The sequence below is a fragment of the Crinia signifera genome, chromosome 3 (assembly GCF_055691185.1).
Source record: "Crinia signifera chromosome 3, ASM5569118v1, whole genome shotgun sequence".
Classification (NCBI taxonomy): domain Eukaryota; kingdom Metazoa; phylum Chordata; class Amphibia; order Anura; family Myobatrachidae; genus Crinia; species Crinia signifera.
In genome coordinates, this window is record NC_139219.1 from 275,841,527 (window position 1) to 275,855,059 (window position 13,533).

Below are 13,533 nucleotides of genomic sequence, written 5' to 3' on the forward strand. Positions count from 1 at the left end.
GAAATTAATTTTCAAAGCCCAATTTTAAACAAAGGTTGTCAAATGGTTATAAACAATAGAATATTCACATTATTCCTAGAACACTCATTTAGCTAAACATTTAAAGCTATATTAAAGAGCATATAATAACATATTTGGGAACCTACAGCATCCTTCGATAGCTCAGCTGGTAGAGCGGAGGACTGTAGAGATGATTGATGTAGAAATCCTTAGGTCGCCGGTTCAATTCCGGCTCGAAGGAGTTGTTTTTATTTTTTGCTCAGATAGCAATTTTTGGCAATTTACAAACTCAAAATATACAGAGTATAAAGCATTCTCTAAGTCTGGGGTAGCCAACTCCAGTCCTCGAGAGCTACCAACAGTTAATGTTTTCCAGCTCACCTCACAGAATCACAAGTGAAGTAATTAGCTCCACCTGTGGATCTTTTAAAATGTGTTAGTGAGTAATGAGTGCACCTGATGGGAACTGTTGGTAGCTCTCGAGGACTGGAGTTGGCTACTGAGAGACATAAGCAGTGGTTGTGGCAAAGTGATTTTTGTAAAAATGTTTTTGTAAATATGATTTTAAAGTTTGAAGCCTGAAAACGTAAGCTTTTTGTTGCAAAATTGCATTTTATGTCGAATAATATTAACTTCCACAATGCCGAAACCCGGGATCGAACCAAGGACCTTTAGATCTTCAGTCTAACTCTCTCCGAACTGAGCTATTTCGGCAAGCTCCCTTGGCCTTGCCATCGTTTTTCGGGGCAAAATGTAAGGAGAATGAAGTTTTGGGTGTATTTGGGTCAATATAATACATCCTCACTTTCTGACTGCAGGCATCTCAATCCATAGACAATCTATTGTGAAACTAGGACATGGCTTATTCAGTAGTCGTGGCCGAGTGGTTAAGGCGATGGACTAGAAATCCATTGGGGTCTCCCCGAGCAGGTTCAAATCCTGCCGACTACGAACGCCTTAAGTTTTCTCTTTTCTGCAAGTTTTTAAAAACTTGAAACCTGTGATGCCCATAGCGAGTTCAGGCCATTAGCGCATCAAATGTAAAGGAGAATGAAGTTTTGGGTGTGTTTGGGTCAATACAATACATCCTCAATTTCTCAGTGCAGGCAGCTCAATCCATAGACAATCTATTGTGAAAATACAGCAAGGCTTAAGCAGTAGTCGTGGCCGAGTGGTTAAGGTGATGGACTAGAAATCCATGTTTGTTAGCGCATTAAAATCTTTTGGATGCCAGCTTGTTTTCTCTTTTTCTTACACACATTCTCTTCCCCTCCTTAAAATTGACACCAGTCAATTTCAGCAGCAACACTGAATAGAAATTATTAATTAGAAATTAATTTTCAAAGCCAAATTTTAAACAAAGGTTGTCAAATGGTTATAAACAATAGAATATTCACATTATTCCTAGAACACTCATTTAGCTAAACATATAAAGCTATATTAAAGAGCATATAATAACATATTTGAGAACCTACAGCATCCTTCGATAGCTCAGCTGGTAGAGCAGAGGACTGTAGAGATGGTTGGTGTAGAAATCCTTAGGTCGCTGGTTCAATTCCGGCTTGAAGGAGTTGTTTTTATTTTTTGCTCAGATAGCAATTTTTGGCAATTTACAAACTCAAAATATACAGAGTATAAAGCATTCTCTAAGTCTGGGGTAGCCAACTCCAGTCCTCGAGAGCTACCAACAGTTAATGTTTTCCAGCTCACCTCACAGAATCACAAGTGAAGTAATTAGCTCCACCTGTGGATCTTTTAAAATGTGTTAGTGAGTAATGAGTGCACCTGTGCAGCAGCTAGGTTGTCTGGAAGATGGGAACTGTTGGTAGCTCTCGAGGACTGGAGTTGGCTACTGAGAGACATAAGCAGTGGTTGTGGCAAAGTGATTTTTGTAAAAATGTTTTTGTAAATATGATTTTAAAGTTTGAAGCCTGAAAACGTAAGCTTTTTGTTGCAAAATTGCATTTTATGTCGAATAATATTAACTTCCACAATGCCGAAACCCGGGATCGAACCAAGGACCTTTAGATCTTCACTCTAACTCTCTCCGAACTGAGCTATTTCGGCAAGCTCCCTTGGCCTTGCAATTGTTTTTCGGGGCAAAATGTAAGGAGAATGAAGTTTTGGGTGTATTTGGGTCAATATAATACATCCTCACTTTCTGACTGCAGGCATCTCAATCCATAGACAATCTATTGTGAAACTAGGACATGGTTTATTCAGTAGTCGTGGCCGAGTGGTTAAGGCGATGGACTAAAAATCCATTAGGGTCTCCCCGCGCAGGTTCAAATCCTGCTGACTACGAACGCCTTAAGTTTTCTCTTTTCTGCAAGTATTTAAAAACTTGAAACCTGTGATGCCCATAGCGAGTTCAGGCCATTAGCGCATCAAATGTAAAGGAGAATGAAGTTTTGGGTGTGTTTGGGTCAATACAATACATCCTCAATTTCTCAGTGCAGGCAGCTCAATCCATAGACAATCTATTGTGAAAATACAGCAAGGCTTAAGCAGTAGTCGTGGCCAAGTGGTTAAGGCGATTAACTAGAAATCAATGTTTGTTAGCGCATCAAAATCTTTGGGATGCCAGCTTGTTTTCTCTTTTTCTTACACACATTCTCTTCCCCTCCTTAAGACTGACACCAGTCAATTTCAGCAGCCACACTGAATAGAAATTATTAATTAGAAATTAATTTTCAAAGCCCAATTTTAAACAAAGGTTGTCAAATGGTTATAAACAATAGAATATTCACATTATTCCTAGAACACTCATTTAGCTAAACATTTAAAGCTATATTAAAGAGCATATAATAACATATTTGGGAACCTACAGCATCCTTCGATAGCTCAGCTGGTAGAGCGGAGGACTGTAGAGATGATTGATGTAGAAATCCTTAGGTCGCCGGTTCAATTCTGGCTCGAAGGAGTTGTTTTTATTTTTTGCTCAGATAGCAATTTTTGGCAATTTACAAACTCAAAATATACAGAGTATAAAGCATTCTCTAAGTCTGGGGTAGCCAACTCCAGTCCTCGAGAGCTACCAACAGTTAATGTGTTCCAGCTCACCTCACAGAATCACAAGTGAAGTAATTAGCTCCACCTGTGGATCTTTTAAAATGTGTTAGTGAGTAATGAATGCACCTGTGCAGCAGCTAGGTTGTCTGGAAGATGGGAACTGTTGGTAGCTCTCGAGGACTGGAGTTGGCTACTGAGAGACATAAGCAGTGGTTGTGGCAAAGTGATTTTTGTAAAAATGTTTTTGTAAATATGATTTTAAAGTTTGAAGCCTGAAAACGTAAGCTTTTTGTTGCAAAATTGCATTTTATGTCGAAAAATATTATCTTCCACAATGCCGAAACCCGGGATCGAAGCAGGGACCTTTAGATCTTCAGTCTAACGCTCTCCCAACTGAGCTATTTCGGCAAGCTCCCTTGGTCTTGCAATCGTTTTTCGGGGCAAAATGTAAGGAGAATGAAGTTTTGGGTGTATTTGGGTCAATATAATACATCCTCACTTTCTGACTTTCTGACTGCAGGCATCTCAATCCATAGACAATCTATTGTGAAACTAGGACATGGTTTATTCAGTAGTCGTGGCCGATTGGTTAAGGCGATGGACTAGAAATCCATTGGGGTCTCCCCGCGCAGGTTCAAATGCTGACGACTATGAATGCCTTAAGTTTTCTCTTTTCTGCAAGTTTTTAAAAACTTGAAACCTGTGATGCCCATAGCGAGTTCAGGCCATTAGCGCATCAAATGTAAAGGAGAATGAAGTTTTGGGTGTGTTTAGGTCAATACAATACATCCTCAATTTCTCAGTGCAGGCAGCTCAATCCATAGACAATCTATTGTGAAAATACAGCAAGGCTTAAGCGGTAGTCGTGGCCGAGTGGTTAAGGCGATGGACTAGAAATCCATGTTTGTTAGCGCATCAAAATCTTTTGGATGCCAGCTTGTTTTCTCTTTTTCTTACACACATTCTCTTCCCCTCCTTAAGACTGACACCAGTCAATTTCAGCAGCCACACTGAATAGAAATTATTAATTAGTCAGCTGGTAGAGTGGAGGACTGCAGAGATGATTGGTGTAGAAATCCTTAGGTCGCTGGTTCAATTCCGGCTCGAAGGAGTTGTTTTTAATTTTTGCTCAGATAGCAATTTTTGGCAATTTACAAACTCAAAATATACAGAGTATAAAGCATTCTCTAAGTCTGGGGTAGCCAACTCCAGTCCTCGAGAGCTACCAACAGTTAATGTTTTCCAGCTCACCTCACAGAATCACAAGTGAAGTAATTAGCTCCACCTGTGGATCTTTTAAAATGTGTTAGTGAGTAATGAGTGCACCTGTGCAGCAGCTAGGTTGTCTGGAAGATGGGAACTGTTGGTAGCTCTCGAGGACTGGAGTTGGCTACTGAGAGACATAAGCAGTGGTTGTGGCAAAGTGATTTTTGTAAAAATGTTTTTGTAAATATGATTTTAAAGTTTGAAGCCTGAAAACGTAAGCTTTTTGTTGCAAAATTGCATTTTATGTCGAAAAATATTATCTTCCACAATGCCGAAACCCGGGATCGAACCAGGGACCTTTAGATCTTCAGTCTAACGCTCTCCCAACTGAGCTATTTCGGCAAGCTCCCTTGGTCTTGCAATCGTTTTTCGGGGCAAAATGTAAGGAGAATGAATTTTTGGGTGTATTTGGGTCAATATAATACATCCTCACTTTCTGACTGCAGGCATCTCAATCCATAGACAATCTATTGTGAAACTAGGACATGGTTTATTCAGTAGTCGTGGCCGAGTGGTTAAGGCGATGGACTAGAAATCCATTGGGGTCTCCCTGCGCAGGTTCAAATCCTGCCGACTACGAATGCCTTAAGTTTTCTCTTTTCTGCAAGTTTTTAAAAACTTGAAACCTGTGATGCCCATAGCGAGTTCAGGCCATTAGCGCATCAAATGTAAAGGAGAATGAAGTTTTGGGTGTGTTTGGGTCAATACAATACATCCTCAATTTCTCAGTGCAGGCAACTCAATTCATAAACAATCTATTGTGAAAATACAGAAAGGCTTAAGCAGTAGTCGTGGCCGAGTGGTTAAGGCGATTAACTAGAAATCCATGTTTATTAGCGCATCAAAATCTTTGGGATGCCAGCTTGTTTTCTCTTTTTCTTACACACATTCTCTTCCCCTCCTTAAGACAGACACCAGTCAATTTCAGCAGCCACACTGAATAGAAATTATTAATTAGAAATTAATTTTCAAAGCCAAATTTTAAACAAAGGTTGTCAAATGGTTATAAACAATAGAATATTCACATTATTCCTAGAACACTCATTTAGCTAAACATTTAAAGCTATATTAAAGAGCATATAATAACATATTTGAGAACCTACAGCATCCTTCGATAGCTCAGCTGGTAGAGCGGAGGACTGTAGTGATGATTGGTGTAGAAATCCTTAGGTCGCTGGTTCAATTTCGGCTCGAAGGAGTTGTTTTTATTTTTTGCTCAGATAGCAATTTTTGGCAATTTACAAACTCAAAATATACAGAGTATAAAGCATTCTCTAAGTCTGGGGTAGCCAACTCCAGTCCTCGAGAGCTACCAACAGTTAATGTTTTCCAGCTCACCTCACAGAATCACAAGTGAAGTAATTAGCTCCACCTGTGGATCTTTTAAAATGTGTTAGTGAGTAATGAGTGCACCTGAGCCAACTCCAGTCCTCGAGAGCTACCAACAGTTCCCATCTTCCAGACAACCTAGCTGCTGCACAGGTTGTCTGGAAGATGGGAACTGTTGGTAGCTCTCGAGGACTGGAGTTGGCTACTGAGAGACATAAGCAGTGGTTGTGGCAAAGTGATTTTTGTAAAAATGTTTTTGTAAATATGATTTTAAAGTTTGAAGCCTGAAAACGTAAGCTTTTTGTTGCAAAATTGCATTTTATGTCGAAAAATATTGTCTTCCACAATGCCGAAACCCGGGATCGAACCAGAGACCTTTAGATCTTCAGTCTAACGCTCTCCCAACTGAGCTATTTCGGCAAGCTCCCTTGGTCTTGCAATCGTTTTTCGGGGCAAAATGTAAGGAGAATGAAGTTTTGGGTGTATTTGGGTCAATATAATACATCCTCACTTTCTGACTGCAGGCATCTCACTCCATAGACAATCTATTGTGAAACTAGAACACGTTTTTTTCAGTAGTCGTGGCCGAGTGGTTAAGGCGATGGACTAGAAATCCATTGGGGTCTCCCCACGCAGGTTTAAATCCTGCCGACTACGAACGCCTTAAGTTTTCTCTTTTCTGCAAGTTTTTAAAAACTTGAAACCTGTGATACCCATAGCGAGTTCAGGCCATTAGCGCATCAAATGTAAAGGAGAATGAAGTTTTGGGTGTGTTTGGGTCAATACAATACATCCTCAATTTCTCAGTGCAGGCAGCTCAATCCATAGACAATCTATTGTGAAAATACAGCAAGGCTTAAGCGGTAGTCGTGGCCGAGTGGTTAAGGCGATGGACTAGAAATCCATGTTTGTTAGCGCATCAAAATCTTTTGGATGCCAGCTTGTTTTCTCTTTTTCTTACACACATTCTCTTCCCCTCCTTAAGACTGACACCAGTCAATTTCAGCAGCCACACTGAATAGAAATTATTAATTAGTCAGCTGGTAGAGCGGAGGACTGCAGAGATGATTGGTGTAGAAATCCTTAGGTCGCTGGTTCAATTTCGGCTCGAAGGAGTTGTTTTTATTTTTTGCTCAGATAGCAATTTTTGGCAATTTACAAACTCAAAATATACAGAGTATAAAGCATTCTCTAAGTCTGGGGTAGCCAACTCCAGTCCTCGAGAGCTACCAACAGTTAATGTTTTCCAGCTCACCTCACAGAATCACAAGTGAAGTAATTAGCTCCACCTGTGGATCTTTTAAAATGTGTTAGTGAGTAATGAGTGCACCTGAGCCAACTCCAGTCCTCGAGAGCTACCAACAGTTCCCATCTTCCAGACAACCTAGCTGCTGCACAGGTTGTCTGGAAGATGGGAACTGTTGGTAGCTCTCGAGGACTGGAGTTGGCTACTGAGAGACATAAGCAGTGGTTGTGGCAAAGTGATTTTTGTAAAAATGTTTTTGTAAATATGATTTTAAAGTTTGAAGCCTGAAAACGTAAACTTTTTGTTGCAAAATTGCATTTTATGTCGAAAAATATTATCTTCCACAATGCCGAAACCCAGGATCGAAGCAGGGACCTTTAGATCTTCAGCCTATTGCTCTCCCAACTGAGCTATTTTGGCAAGCTCCCTTGGTCTTGCAATCGTTTTTCGGGGCAAAATGTAAGGAGAATGAAGTTTTGGGTGTATTTGGGTCAATATAATACATCCTCACTTTCTGACTGCAGGCATCTCAATCCATAGACAATCTATTGTAAAACTAGGACATGGTTTATTCAGTAGTCATGGCCGAGTGGTTAAGGCGATGGACTTGAAATCCATTGGGGTCTCCCCGTGCAGGTTCAAATCCTGCCGACTACGAACGCTTTAAGTTTTCTCTTTTCTGCAAGTTTTTAAAAACTTGAAACCTGTGATGCCCATAGCGAGTTCAGGCCATTAGCGCATCAAATGTAAAGGAGAATGAAGTTTTGGGTGTGTTTGGGTCAATACAATACATCCTCAATTTCTCAGTGCAGGCAGCTCAATCCATAGACAATCTATTGTGAAAATACAGCAAGGTTTAAGCAGTAGTCGTGGCCGAGTGGTTAAGGCGATGGACTAGAAATCCATGTTTGTTAGTGCATCAAAATCTTTGGGATGCCAGCTTGTTTTCTCTTTTTCTTACACACATTCTCTTCCCCACCAGTCAATTTCAGCAGCCACACTGAAGGAGTTGTTTTTATTTTTTGCTCAGATAGCAATTTTTGGCAATTTACAAACTCAAAATATACAGAGTATAAAGCATTCTCTAAGTCTGGGGTAGCCAACTCCAGTCCTCGAGAGCTACCAACAGTTAATGTTTTTCAGCTCACCTCACAGAATCATAAGTGAAGTAATTAGCTCCACCTGTGGATCTTTTAAAATGTGTTAGTGAGTAATGAGTGCACCTGTGCAGCAGCTAGGTTGTCTGGAAGATGGGAACTGTTGGTAGCTCTCGAGGACTGGAGTTGGCTACTGAGAGACATAAGCAGTGGTTGTGGCAAAGTGATTTTTGTAAAAATGTTTTTGTAAATATGATTTTAAAGTTTGAAGCCTGAAAACGTAAACTTTTTGTTGCAAAATTGCATGGTTCAAATCCTGCCGACTACGAACGCCTTAAGTTTTCTCTTTTCTGCAAGTTTTTAAAAACTTGAAACCTGTGATGCCCATAGCGAGTTCAGGCCATTAGCGCATCAAATGTAAAGGAGAATGAAGTTTTGGGTGTGTTTGGGTCAATACAATACATCCTCAATTTCTCAGTGCAGGCAGCTCAATCCATAGACAATCTATTGTGAAAATACAGCAAGGCTTAAGCAGTAGTCGTGGCCGAGTGGTTAAGGCGATGGACTAGAAATCCATGTTTGTTAGTGCATCAAAATCTTTGGGATGCCAGCTTGTTTTCTCTTTTTCTTACACACATTCTCTTCCCCACCAGTCAATTTCAGCAGCCACACTGAATAGAAATTATTAATTAGAAATTAATTTTCAAAGCCAAATTTTAAACAAAGGTTGTCAAATGGTTATAAACAATAGAATATTCACATTATTCCTAGAACACTCATTTAGCTAAACATTTAAAGCTATATAAAGAGCATATAATAACATATTTGAGAACCTACAGCATCCTTCGATAGCTCAGCTGGTAGAGCGGAGGACTATAGAGATGATTGGTGTAGAAATCCTTAGGTCGCTGGTTCAATTCCGGCTCGAAGGAGTTGTTTTTATTTTTTGCTCAGATAGCAATTTTTGGCAATTTACAAACTCAAAATATACAGAGTATAAAGCATTCTCTAAGTCTGGGGTAGCCAACTCCAGTCCTCGAGAGCTACCAACAGTTAATGTTTTTCAGCTCACCTCACAGAATCACAAGTGAAGTAATTAGCTCCACCTGTGGATCTTTTAAAATGTGTTAGTGAGTAATGAGTGCACCTGTGCAGCAGCTAGGTTGTCTGGAAGATGGGAACTGTTGGTAGCTCTCGAGGACTGGAGTTGGCTACTGAGAGACATAAGCAGTGGTTGTGGCAAAGTGATTTTTGTAAAAATGTTTTTGTAAATATGATTTTAAAGTTTGAAGCCTGAAAACGTAAACTTTTTGTTGCAAAATTGCATTTTATGTCGAAAAATATTATCTTCCACAATGCCGAAACCCAGGATCGAAGCAGGGACCTTTAGATCTTCAGCCTATTGCTCTCCCAACTGAGCTATTTTGGCAAGCTCCCTTGGTCTTGCAATCGTTTTTCGGGGCAAAATGTAAGGAGAATGAAGTTTTGGGTGTATTTGGGTCAATATAATACATCCTCACTTTCTGACTGCAGGCATCTCAATCCATAGACAATCTATTGTGAAACTAGGACATGGTTTATTCAGTAGTCGTGGCCGAGTGGTTAAGGCGATGGACTTGAAATCCATTGGGGTCTCCCCACGCAGGTTCAAATCCTGCCGACTACGAACGCCTTAAGTTTTCTCTTTTCTGCAAGTTTTTAAAAACTTGAAACCTGTGATGCCCATAGCGAGTTCAGGCCATTAGCGCATCAAATGTAAAGGAGAATGAAGTTTTGGGTGTGTTTGGGTCAATACAATACATCCTCAATTTCTCAGTGCAGGCAGCTCAATCCATAGACAATCTATTGTGAAAATACAGCAAGGCTTAAGCAGTAGTCGTGGCCGAGTGGTTAAGGCGATGGACTAGAAATCCATGTTTGTTAGTGCATCAAAATCTTTGGGATGCCAGCTTGTTTTCTCTTTTTCTTACACACATTCTCTTCCCCACCAGTCAATTTCAGCAGCCACACTGAATAGAAATTATTAATTAGAAATTAATTTTCAAAGCCAAATTTGGTACTTATGTAGTATCTGGGCTGCCGATTTCTAAATCGGGTACATCGCATCGCATCGCATGCGACCATCGGATGCGATGCGATGCGATGCGATGCGATGACCCGATTTTTCCATAGGAATCAATGTTAAAATGGACTGAGTCCATTTTAACATGGAATTCAATGGGAAAAAGGGGTCCTTTTCATACCCCTACTATCCAAGTGGGCATGGAGTTGGATATAAACCTGTGGCGAGCGTAGCGAGCCACCGAGCCCGAAGCGTGGCGAGCGTAGCGAGCCCCGCGAGGGGACACAGAATACCGTCACCTCGCGGGGCTCGCTTCGCTCGCCACGCTTCGGGCTCGGTGGCTCGCTACGCTCGCCACAGGTTTATATCCAACTCCATGCCCACTTGGATAGTAGGGGTATGAAAAGGACCCCTTTTTCCCATTGAATTCCATGTTAAAATGGACTCAGTCCATTTTAACATTGATTCCTATGGAAAAATCGGGTCATCGCATCCGATGGTCGCATGCGATGCGATGCGATGCGATATCGCATCGCATCGCATCTGATTGTATGCCTTAACTTAAGGCATACAATCAAAAAATCGGCAGCCCAGATACTACATAAGTACCCCAAATTTTAAACAAAGGTTGTCAAATGGTTATAAACAATAGAATATTCACATTATTCCTAGAACACTCATTTAGCTAAACATTTAAGGCTATATAAAGAGTATATAATAACATATTTGAGAACCTACAGCATCCTTCGATAGCTCAGCTGGTAGAGCGGAGGACTGTAGAGATGATTGGTGTAGAAATCCTTAGGTCGCTGGTTCAATTCCGGCTCGAAGGAGTTGTTTTTATTTTTTGCTCAGATAGCAATTTTTGGCAATTTACAAACTCAAAATATACAGAGTATAAAGCATTCTCTAAGTCTGGGGTAGCCAACTCCAGTCCTCGAGAGCTACCAACAGTTAATGTTTTTCAGCTCACCTCACAGAATCACAAGTGAAGTAATTAGCTCCACCTGTGGATCTTTTAAAATGTGTTAGTGAGTAATGAGTGCACCTGTGCAACAGCTAGGTTGTCTGGAAGATGGGAACTGTTGGTAGCTCTCGAGGACTGGAGTTGGCTACTGAGAGACATAAGCAGTGGTTGTGGCAAAGTGATTTTTGTAAAAATGTTTTTGTAAATATGATTTTAAAGTTTGAAGCCTGAAAACGTAAGCTTTTTGTTGCAAAATTGCATTTTATGTCGAAAAATATTATCTTCCACAATGCCGAAATCCGGGATCGAAGCAGGGACCTTTAGATCTTCTGACTATTGCTCTCCCAACTGAGCTATTTCGGCAAGCTCCATTGGTCTTGCAATCATTTTTCGGGGCAAAATGTAAGGAGAATGAAGTTTTGGGTGTATTTGGGTCAATATAATACATCCTCACTTTCTGACTGCAGGCATCTCAATCCATAGACAATCTATTGTGAAACTAGGACATGGTTTATTCAGTAGTCGTGGCCGAGTGGTTAAGGCGATGGACTTGAAATCCATTGGGGTCTCCCCACGCAGGTTCAAATCCTGCCGACTACGAACGCCTTAAGTTTTCTCTTTTCTGCAAGTTTTTAAAAACTTGAAACCTGTGATGCCCATAGCGAGTTCAGTGATCAATGAGTGCACCTGTGCAGCAGCTAGGTTGTCTGGAAGATAGGAACTGTTGGTAGCTCTCGAGGACTGGAGTTGGCTACTGAGAGACATAAGCAGTGGTTGTGGCAAAGTGATTTTTGTAAAAATGTTTTTGTAAATATGATTTTAAAGTTTGAAGCCTGAAAACGTAAGCTTTTTGTTGCAAAATTGCATTTTATGTCGAAAAATATTATCTTCCACAATGCCGAAACCCGGGATCAAAGCAGGGACCTTTAGATCTTCAGTCTATTGCTCTACCAACTGAGCTATTTCGGCAAGCTCCCTTGGTCTTGCATTCGTTTTTCGGGGCAAAATGTAAGGAGAATGAAGTTTTGGGTGTATTTGGGTCAATATAATACATCCTCACTTTCTGACTGCAGGCATCTCAATCCATAGACAATCTATTGTGAAACTAGGACATGGTTTATTCAGTAGTCGTGGCCGAGTGGTTAAGGCGATGGACTTGAAATCCATTGGGGTCTCCCCGCGCAGGTTCAAATCCTGCCGACTACGAACGCCTTAAGTTTTCTCTTTTCTGCAAGTTTTTTAAAACTTGAAACCTGTGATGCCCATAGCGAGTTCAGGCCATTAGCGCATCAAATGTAAAGGAGAATGAAGTTTTGGGTGTGTTTGGGTCAATACAATACATCCTCAATTTCTCAGTGCAGGCAGCTCAATCCATAGACAATCTATTGTGAAAATACAGCAAGGCTTAAGCAGTAGTCGTGGCCGAGTGGTTAAGGCGATGGACTAGAAATCCATGTTTGTTAGTGCATCAAAATCTTTGGGATGCCAGCTTGTTTTCTCTTTTTCTTACACACATTCTCTTCCCCACCAGTCAATTTCAGCAGCCACACTGAATAGAAATTATTAATTAGAAATTAATTTTCAAAGCCAAATTTTAAACAAAGGTTGTCAAATGGTTATAAACAATAGAATATTCACATTATTCCTAGAACACTCATTTAGCTAAACATTTAAAGCTATATAAAGAGCATATAATAACATATTTGAGAACCTACAGCATCCTTCGATAGCTCAGCTGGTAGAGCGGAGGACTATAGAGATGATTGGTTTAGAAATCCTTAGGTCGCTGGTTCAATTCCGGCTCGAAGGAGTTGTTTTTATTTTTTGCTCAGATAGCAATTTTTGGCAATTTACAAACTCAAAATATACAGAGTATAAAGCATTCTCTAAGTCTGGGGTAGCCAACTCCAGTCCTCGAGAGCTACCAACAGTTAATGTTTTTCAGCTCACCTCACAGAATCACAAGTGAAGTAATTAGCTCCACCTGTGGATCTTTTAAAATGTGTTAGTGAGTAATGAGTGCACCTGTGCAGCAGCTAGGTTGTCTGGAAGATGGGAACTGTTGGTAGCTCTCGAGGACTGGAGTTGGCTACTGAGAGACATAAGCAGTGGTTGTGGCAAAGTGATTTTTGTAAAAATGTTTTTGTAAATATGATTTTAAAGTTTGAAGCCTGAAAACGTAAACTTTTTGTTGCAAAATTGCATTTTATGTCGAAAAATATTATCTTCCACAATGCCGAAACCCAGGATCGAAGCAGGGACCTTTAGATCTTCAGCCTGTTGCTCTCCCAACTGAGCTATTTTGGCAAGCTCCCTTGGTCTTGCAATCGTTTTTCGGGGCAAAATGTAAGGAGAATGAAGTTTTGGGTGTATTTGGGTCAATATAATACATCCTCACTTTCTGACTGCAGGCATCTCAATCCATAGACAATCTATTGTGAAACTAGGACATGGTTTATTCAGTAGTCGTGGCCGAGTGGTTAAGGCGATGGACTTGAAATCCATTGGGGTCTCCCCGCGCAGGTTCAAATCCTGCCGACTACGAACGCCTTAA

At 40.6% G+C, this 13,533-nt stretch overlaps 19 non-coding genes across 19 annotated transcripts; 16 read left to right on the plus strand and 3 right to left on the minus strand.

Annotated features, from left to right (window-relative positions):
* Positions 1-151: 151 nt before the first annotated feature.
* On the plus strand, positions 152-241 carry TRNAY-GUA (transfer RNA tyrosine (anticodon GUA)). Its single transcript is given in 2 exon segments — positions 152-188; positions 206-241. It is a non-coding gene; the product is annotated as a tRNA-Tyr (tRNA).
* Positions 242-869: 628 nt separating this feature from the next.
* Positions 870-951, plus strand: TRNAS-AGA (transfer RNA serine (anticodon AGA)). Its single transcript has one exon. It is a non-coding gene; the product is annotated as a tRNA-Ser (tRNA).
* Positions 952-1,480: 529 nt separating this feature from the next.
* TRNAY-GUA (transfer RNA tyrosine (anticodon GUA)) lies at positions 1,481-1,570 on the plus strand. The gene is given in 2 exon segments: positions 1,481-1,517; positions 1,535-1,570. It is a non-coding gene; the product is annotated as a tRNA-Tyr (tRNA).
* A 652-nt stretch (positions 1,571-2,222) lies between these two features.
* TRNAF-AAA (transfer RNA phenylalanine (anticodon AAA)) lies at positions 2,223-2,304 on the plus strand. The gene has a single exon. It is a non-coding gene; the product is annotated as a tRNA-Phe (tRNA).
* Positions 2,305-2,833: 529 nt separating this feature from the next.
* On the plus strand, positions 2,834-2,923 carry TRNAY-GUA (transfer RNA tyrosine (anticodon GUA)). The gene is given in 2 exon segments: positions 2,834-2,870; positions 2,888-2,923. It is a non-coding gene; the product is annotated as a tRNA-Tyr (tRNA).
* Positions 2,924-3,347: 424 nt separating this feature from the next.
* TRNAF-GAA (transfer RNA phenylalanine (anticodon GAA)) lies at positions 3,348-3,420 on the minus strand. Its single transcript has one exon. It is a non-coding gene; the product is annotated as a tRNA-Phe (tRNA).
* A 1,127-nt stretch (positions 3,421-4,547) lies between these two features.
* Positions 4,548-4,620, minus strand: TRNAF-GAA (transfer RNA phenylalanine (anticodon GAA)). The gene has a single exon. It is a non-coding gene; the product is annotated as a tRNA-Phe (tRNA).
* A 155-nt stretch (positions 4,621-4,775) lies between these two features.
* On the plus strand, positions 4,776-4,857 carry TRNAS-AGA (transfer RNA serine (anticodon AGA)). The gene has a single exon. It is a non-coding gene; the product is annotated as a tRNA-Ser (tRNA).
* A 529-nt stretch (positions 4,858-5,386) lies between these two features.
* TRNAY-GUA (transfer RNA tyrosine (anticodon GUA)) lies at positions 5,387-5,476 on the plus strand. Its single transcript is given in 2 exon segments — positions 5,387-5,423; positions 5,441-5,476. It is a non-coding gene; the product is annotated as a tRNA-Tyr (tRNA).
* Positions 5,477-5,954: 478 nt separating this feature from the next.
* TRNAF-GAA (transfer RNA phenylalanine (anticodon GAA)) lies at positions 5,955-6,027 on the minus strand. The gene has a single exon. It is a non-coding gene; the product is annotated as a tRNA-Phe (tRNA).
* A 155-nt stretch (positions 6,028-6,182) lies between these two features.
* TRNAS-AGA (transfer RNA serine (anticodon AGA)) lies at positions 6,183-6,264 on the plus strand. The gene has a single exon. It is a non-coding gene; the product is annotated as a tRNA-Ser (tRNA).
* Positions 6,265-7,428: 1,164 nt separating this feature from the next.
* TRNAS-UGA (transfer RNA serine (anticodon UGA)) lies at positions 7,429-7,510 on the plus strand. Its single transcript has one exon. It is a non-coding gene; the product is annotated as a tRNA-Ser (tRNA).
* Positions 7,511-8,792: 1,282 nt separating this feature from the next.
* TRNAY-AUA (transfer RNA tyrosine (anticodon AUA)) lies at positions 8,793-8,882 on the plus strand. The gene is given in 2 exon segments: positions 8,793-8,829; positions 8,847-8,882. It is a non-coding gene; the product is annotated as a tRNA-Tyr (tRNA).
* A 652-nt stretch (positions 8,883-9,534) lies between these two features.
* TRNAS-UGA (transfer RNA serine (anticodon UGA)) lies at positions 9,535-9,616 on the plus strand. The gene has a single exon. It is a non-coding gene; the product is annotated as a tRNA-Ser (tRNA).
* A 1,139-nt stretch (positions 9,617-10,755) lies between these two features.
* TRNAY-GUA (transfer RNA tyrosine (anticodon GUA)) lies at positions 10,756-10,845 on the plus strand. The gene is given in 2 exon segments: positions 10,756-10,792; positions 10,810-10,845. It is a non-coding gene; the product is annotated as a tRNA-Tyr (tRNA).
* Positions 10,846-11,497: 652 nt separating this feature from the next.
* TRNAS-UGA (transfer RNA serine (anticodon UGA)) lies at positions 11,498-11,579 on the plus strand. The gene has a single exon. It is a non-coding gene; the product is annotated as a tRNA-Ser (tRNA).
* Positions 11,580-12,103: 524 nt separating this feature from the next.
* On the plus strand, positions 12,104-12,185 carry TRNAS-UGA (transfer RNA serine (anticodon UGA)). The gene has a single exon. It is a non-coding gene; the product is annotated as a tRNA-Ser (tRNA).
* A 514-nt stretch (positions 12,186-12,699) lies between these two features.
* Positions 12,700-12,789, plus strand: TRNAY-AUA (transfer RNA tyrosine (anticodon AUA)). The gene is given in 2 exon segments: positions 12,700-12,736; positions 12,754-12,789. It is a non-coding gene; the product is annotated as a tRNA-Tyr (tRNA).
* Positions 12,790-13,441: 652 nt separating this feature from the next.
* On the plus strand, positions 13,442-13,523 carry TRNAS-UGA (transfer RNA serine (anticodon UGA)). Its single transcript has one exon. It is a non-coding gene; the product is annotated as a tRNA-Ser (tRNA).
* Positions 13,524-13,533: the final 10 nt, after the last annotated feature.